This window comes from Malaya genurostris, chromosome 3, assembly GCF_030247185.1.
Source record: "Malaya genurostris strain Urasoe2022 chromosome 3, Malgen_1.1, whole genome shotgun sequence".
In the NCBI taxonomy this organism is placed as follows: Eukaryota; Metazoa; Arthropoda; class Insecta; order Diptera; family Culicidae; genus Malaya; species Malaya genurostris.
In genome coordinates, this window is record NC_080572.1 from 51,521,956 (window position 1) to 51,529,897 (window position 7,942).

The window sequence follows — 7,942 nt, forward strand, 5'->3', positions numbered from 1 at the left end:
CCAGATGACTTATTATACTAACAAGAAAATTGTATTCGCTTCATCAGAATCCGACATCTGGTTCCATAATATTAGGATATCAGGTGTACGAATATGAAAATATTATCACTCAAGGTTTTCAAAGTCGACTGTAACTTAGATTCAAATAAAAGGTTATTTTGCACCATGAGGAGTGTATCGATAAGTATTTAGCAACATTCAAACAGTTATTAGTCTGAAATGGCTTAATTTTTTGCAGCGTGTTTTGCGGCGACATGTTTGTTTACATGTCAATAACTGCTGCGCAATCGAATGGTTTCGGTACGGTTTATCGTTTCAATGATGAGTCGAATTGATCCGGAAACGCGAAAGAAAATTCTGCACACTTGGTTCTCAGAAAGTGGTGTCACGTACAACGAAATTGCAAAACGGGTGAAAGTGCACCACACCAGTGTCGAAAATATTATCGAGAAGTTCGATAAGACCCTTTCCATGAAGGATTTGACCCGATCCGGTAGGAAAACGGGTCCCAGCCAGCCCCGGCGTCGATGCGGGATTTGGCCAAGCAGTTCAACATCAGCATCGGGATGATTCTACGGATTAAAGTTCGGACCTCCCTGAAAACGTACAAGAAACAGAAGGGGAAAAAGTTCAGGCCAAAACAAGAGCGCGAAAACTGTATAACCGGATTCTACAGAATAAAATCGGATGCATCCTGATCGACGACGAAACCTGCGCCAAGGAAGACTCGCGAGCGCTGCCCGGACCGCAATATTATACGAAATCGGTGTAGCAGGACCTGGACGACGCTGACACCACGGTGGCGATGGAAAAGTTTGGGCAGAAGGTGTTGGTCTGGCAAGCAATTTGTACCTGTGGTTTGCGGTCGTCGATTTTCTTCAGGAAGGGCACAATTAACGCCCAGGTGTACGAGGAAGAATGTTTGAAGAAAAGAATGCTGCCACTGTACAGAAAGCATAATGCTCCTCCTCTATTCTGGCCGGGTTGGCTTCCGCCCACTTCACCAACTCCGTTCTACAGTGGTTGTCAAAAAATAATGTACAATTCCTGGAAAAGGACATCAACCCACCGAAATGCCCGGATCTTCGGCCAATTGAAAATTATTGGGCAATTGTCAAGCGACACTTTCGGAAGGAAGATACAGTGTCCCAAAACATGCAGGAGTTAAAAAAACTGGACAGCTGCCACCAGGAAAGTCACAAAAGTAACTGTGCAGAATTTAATGAAGAATGTCAAGTCCAAAGTGCGAGTGTTTCACAGAAACTAGGATTTTCTTCAATATAATCAGTGAAATGCATAAAAATGTAATTTTTCTACAATATATCGAAAACTGATTTCAAAATATGTTTTTTTTTCGCTGTTTTATTCAATAATCAATGTTGTTAACTACTTTTCGATACACTCCTTAAGCTACTATTGAGTTTTGTCTTGATCCGAGCCCGGTTCTGAAGTAACGGATTTTGGTTGGTCACATGGGTCAGGAAGCAAAATTTGTTCCACCAAATAGGCCAAAATTGCAAGTTATCGATATTCCATTGAAGTTCGGCTGACCACACGGTTTTTTTTATTAGTTTCAACCATTTTTTGTAGTTTGCCTTTCTCTATATAAATTACAATTTTTACAATTTTTGATTGGGTGCCACAATACTGTATACCAGTTTGACGAAATTGGATAATAGATTTGAACATGTGTGTATTTCTATACGCCCAATTCTCTCAGAGGTGACTGAACCGATTTCAATATTTTAAGTTTGACAACTAGTATTTATTCATCGGTCATAATAGAAAGTTCTAGTTTTATTTGAAGCCTACTGTTGTAAACCAACAAGTGATGCATAAAAATTTTAGTGGTGAACACTTTCAATGACGTAACCAACAAACCGCATCCGCTTTCTATCCACTCATATTTTTAGAGAGAGCTGAACCGATTCGGGCAAATTTTAACTACAGTTTGATCGAAGGACTCAATTAAATGTGTCATGGAGAAGGCCCATAGTCAGTCAAACCCGAGGGGGACGACAGATCTGGATAATCACCCTTATTCTGAATAACGACGTATTGATTTTTCGATCGAATATGGCTCGATCGAATCTTAGCTACCTTTGATTTTGCTAGCGTTATTAGGAATACAAATGAAATACGATCGTAAAAAAAAAAAAGAAACCGGGGGTAAATAAACGATATATATATATATATATATATATATATATATATATATATATATATATATATATATATATATATATATATATATATATATATATATAACGATCGTAAAATCGATACGACGTTATTCAGAATAAGTCAATAGAAACTAATCGAAGCGCATCCAACCATTGATAAGAAAGTCTAGGCACATGCGATCTCTTCTAAATTTTCCTAATATTTTCATGACATTCAACGAGAAAATAAAGTGCTGAATAAAATTCGTTTTGTGAGGCATTATTTAATTAAACTTTCAAGAATTTGATAAATTGGTTCGTTAAGAACTAGGAACATGAACGCTAGACTGTGTTTGAGATTTTAGAGTAGGATTATGAAATGCGATAGTTACAAAAATCAAACTATTTACAAGCACAACTACTCGAAGATAAATTGATATTCATTTCGTATTAGTGAAACTGTATCATATTGAACATCATCTCTACATCAAGATTCCAGGACTAAAGCTCTTACATGAAATAAGTCTTTACGCATAGCTGTAGAGTCCCACACCAGCAACTAATTCCTCTCCGAGTTATCGGAATCGATATTCGATTTGCTGACTGTGATATGTGTTCCTCAAACCTCAATATCTTCAACATAGCTTCGCGTTGAGCTCTTCGATGGTTTGATAGCAATTGCCTTCATGGTTGAGAAAAAAATTTGACGGGTAGTCTCGGAAGTATTGATCATTGAGTTCCACTTCTGCGATATCTTTAGGCAGAGCAAAGTATCGAAATGACACAACCCAAGAATAGATACTATATTGCATTGTTTTCCCAGTTCATTGATAATCAGGAGCACATCCTACAGATGAGCTGTGTCAGTCACGTACCCAGAGGGGGGGCCCAAGGGGCCCGGGTCCCTCCCGAAATCAAAAACAGATATATAATTATTTAGAAGGTCTCAGACAATAATGTAATACAATAACAGTTTCAGTTGAAAAGTTTAAAGTGTGTGTTAAAAACACCCGTAAAAGGCACACCGAGAATTAGCTACATAAGCAATCTTCAGTAACGTTATTTTTTGGCATTAAAAATGCCTTACTCTTCACTATATGGGGCCGGGTGTCAATTAAAAGTTTCAAAAATAGTCGCGTAACCTTTTTGTGTCATACATTTAACTTAAACATGTATGACGACGTCGTTTCAGTATTTCAATAGTATACTAGTGAAAAAATGGTTGGAATCGACCTATGTTTTCATCCACCAATCCCTGTTGTACAAAATGACGTCAACTTCTTGTTCGGCATAGGAGGCTTTGCGTCATGCATAAAAAACACCGCATCGTTATGCGTAGTATGAAGAGAAATCTATAAATATAGGCTGCGCAATATTTCATTGCATAGTTGATGTTTGACTGTGAATGAAACAAGTAGCTTGTCCAGTGAGCTGATGACTGGATTGTATATGGGTTTACTTGCTGGATTGTCGCTTTTGCATTATTTGTTGTTGAAATTTCCTGTTGTCTGTGCAACACCGTGTTCGCTTGAGTATCTTATATATCAACTAGCTATTGAAGAACCGAATCAGCGTGGTTACCGATTCTTTTGAAATATCCCATGTATTTAGCAAATTTTTGGTCGATTTTGCCTTACACTTCGCTTCCCGAGGCTGGGTGTCAATTTAAAACATGCAAAACTAATCGCGTAACTTTTTTCTTTCATAATTTTGAACGCTTGTAACTCAGTCATTTGTTGATGGATTTATATCACTTCGGAAACATTTAACTTAAACTTATGAGACTTAGTCATTTGAATATTTCAATTGCATACCATTGAAAAATTGGTTTGAATTGAGTATTTTATTTTGGTTCTCTGGTAACTATCAGGCCAATTTAGAATTATCGGCGATAGATTTTTCTGATCTAATTTGCAGCGTTTGTTCCTCGATGATTTGTTAATGGATTTTCCTCATTTAAATGATTCCAAAGCTTCAATATTGTAAGCTTAATAAAGCATTTTTAAGCATTTTTGTCAACGGATCGGTTTGCATACTTAAATCTCCATTTCCATACGATCAAAACCCTAGAAACGTTCCATTTTTAATGTTATTGTGGTCGGTCGTGTCTTGAATACAACCTTCTAATTTTTTATCTTTGGGCCCCTCCCGAAACGAAATCCTGGGTACGGGCCTGAGCTGTGTAATTAAAATCACCGAACAATAGCACCGCCTTAAATCCAATTGTGTGATATTGCACCTAACTTTTGACAAGAAACTGATTGGAATACGTATCCTTTAGAATAAACCAATTAGGACCAATCTTTCTGTTCAGCTCAGTCATGATTCTAGTGACAATTCTGCAGCTTCATTGACACAAGCAAATATTGTAATCAATAACGTATCAATCACCAAGGTAATATTTCGGACCACCAAAAACCCAACAAAAGACAATCGATCCATAACCATCCGCTACTATTATCAGCAAAGATGAACAAGTGGCTACAAGAAAATGCATAACCGAAAAGGCGATTAATCTTTTTGGATCTGAAATGACATTTTCAAGTGTTGTCCCCCTTGGTCAAACCGCACTATTGTTTCAAAGATATCTCAAACGATGTGGCATGGTCTCGGATCACGTTCCAAAGGCTCGTTTTGGAAAAATATTCATTTGAGTGACGTAATCGCCAAATCGCTTAGTTCATTCGACAATCTTAGGTTCGTTAGGAAGCTACAATGTGGCCTCGGATCGACTGTAAACCGATTCCGATCACGTGGAAAATAAAATTATTGTTGCGTCTCAAAAACGAATTGTCTGTGCGGTGCTAAACCGGACAAAAAAGTGGGACTCAACCGGTCACATAATTTTCGATTTGAAATTCTTAACGGATTCTTGAAACTTACACAAATTTTGATATCTATATTTCCATTCTACTTCTCATCACTTATTAAAACTAGATTTACTACAAAGCAAATAGTCTTCAATAAAGACTCTAAAATCAGTTTCAACATCACTTATTTGGAACTGCGAGCATAAAGTTATCTTAAAATTTGGCGCCCTACGATGTTCGATCTTCATGTTTTTGTGAAACTTTATAGTCCGATTTAGCCCCGCGGTTCCAATATATCGTGATTTGGTACAAAAATGTTTTTCCAAGCCACAATTGGGTACAGATAACTTGAGTAAAAATCGTATCCGAAATCGGTTCGTGCGGCCATTAATTAACACAAGGACCTAGAATTTGGATTTGGATTCGGATTGGATTTTAGGCTCCCATCTACCTGTACAAGGTTTGTTACTTATGTATTTATCCTGAAAAAGAAAACAGTATTTATATTAGATCGGAAATGGTTTTTTGGTTTGCAAAATGTTCCCCTAGATGATTAATTGACTTTTGCATACGCTTGAACCATCTTTTTATAACATTTTTCCACTCTTCTTGAGATGCTCTTAAAACATGGCTAGTTGTGGAGTATCGCTCTCCCCACAGCTTATTCATAGCACAGCACGGAAGGGAACAAATAGTAGTCGTTAGGTGCCAAGTCAGGACTACACGGCGGGCAGCCCATCAATTCGACATTTTGGGTGCTCAAATATTCGGTTTTTTGAGTCGATGTGTGAGAGCTTGCATTATAGTGATGAAGAATGATTTTGCGTCTTGCGTTTGTTTTCCTTACTCAACGAAAAACTTCTGGCAAACAAATGATGGTATACCAATCAGAATTGACGGTCTTACAGTCCTCTAAAGCAACGGTAGCGTTATGTCCGCTTATACTTTTTTCTTTGAAGTGCTTCGAGAGTGACTTTTTCTTTGAAATGCTTCGAGAGCGAACGAATTTCGTTCGATTTGGTTCTTCTTGTAACACCCATACAGTCGGCTGCTGTTTAGTTTCGGGCTCATATGAGTAAATCCATGTTTCGTCACCTGTGTAGATGTTATACACCAAATTGGAAGCACAACGATTAAATTTTTTTCAGAATTTCTTTGCACCAACCGACACTAGTCTTCATTTGAGCGATTGTCAAAATATGTAGGATTCAACATGAACAAATTCTTTTCATGACTAAATGTTCATGCAAAATAACATATAAGCTTTTCATACTAATGCCTAAGGCTGCATTCATTTCACGGAACGTCACATGGTGATCTTCCATTATCAGATTTATCACGCCATCGATGTTTTCTGACAAAACAACTGATTTTGGACGACCTTCATCAAATTCATCGGCAGACGAACAACCACGATTGATTCCGTTATAACCGTTTTTTACAATCGCACAGGATAGTGCTACACTGCCGAAAGTCAAAATTGAAGTTGATTGAAGCACTCTTGTCTTGATAATCCACGACGATAATCGTGATGAATGATTGCACGAAAATGTTCACGATTCAATACCATTTTTTACTGAAGTAAAATTTTCAACTCACTGTAAACAAAACGAGTAACGCTCAAATATCATAATGTTCAGAAGATGGTAATGGTTGAAGATGTCAAACTTTTGAACCTGTTGAAACGACATATTTGATCATAAAACATCCATAAACTGATTGCTTCTTGTATGGGTAATATAACACTTATCATGTGCAATTCAAATCGACATCTATCCGTGTATAATTTATTTTTATTCTTCAAATGTGTGACCGCCAGCTAGTCTGTCAGCTTCCTGGCTCATGAGTACTACTGGAAGGGTGTGGTAAAAAAGTTATCTGAAAGTCAACTAAGTTTTAATTATGCCAGTCACACGTTTAGATAAGTGTTTCCAATAGAGGTGTTTTATTATGATGATCTAGACACCGTGCCAAGTGATAATGAAATAATGCCCTCGCGTGATTCTCTAAAAATACACAATGTAGCATAAATGCTCGTACCAGTCTTTTTATCACGCATATAGTATGCCGACTACTCAATTGAACATTCCATCACCTAGTCTATTCGAATAGTTGAAAAAAGTCTGTTCGCAACAAATAATCGACATTTCTGGCACGTAATTGTAAGCAACAATGGTGTCGAGCGCTCGCCTTTTTTTTGCCAAAGGCCGCGAAACTTGTCCTTCAGTTAAACAATGATAAAACTGGTTAGTAGAGTTAAACTACTCCGGGTAAAGGTCAGTACTATATGGTACAAGCTGCCCAACCCATGCCAGTAATCGATTTGTTTCCCCGACAAACCGCTGGAGCAAAGAAAATAATCATCACATGAATGACCGGTTTTTTTCAAATGTAATGAAAACTACTGAAAGTGTAACTATTTTGTACAGAGTACGAGTGTTATGAGCAAGTACAAGCCGTGGCGGTTCAAATAGTCAATCAGCACGATTCAGTACACATACATTTCAGCATAAAATTGGGATCAGCATAATTTTGGCTCAGTTTGCACATGTAATCAGTTAAATTAACACTGAGAATGCAATGAAAACAGGGCTCATTGGACTGTACACGAAAATTAACTAGCCAAAGTTGCAGTGCGATCAACTGGCTCCATTTCCGGTGTGATGATGCCAACCAGAAGGCAGGCGAAGAAGAAAAAGTTCTTGTGTTTCCGAATAATAAATTGCGAATAGAAATGTTGGAATCTTACGAAGGTCGGAAACCAAGGATTGAAAAAAAAATATTTAGACTCGTTACTTTTCAGAACATTCTCTCTAATATGAAACAAAGATCAGCAAAATCCTTCCTTTTAATTTTACTGGTGTGGTATTTTAGTTCTACGGGAGCAGAATTTCAATTCTACTGTATTCGGATTTTTACTTTATATGGTATTCCACTCAGACGCTCATTTAAAAAAAACTGCTCTCTGAT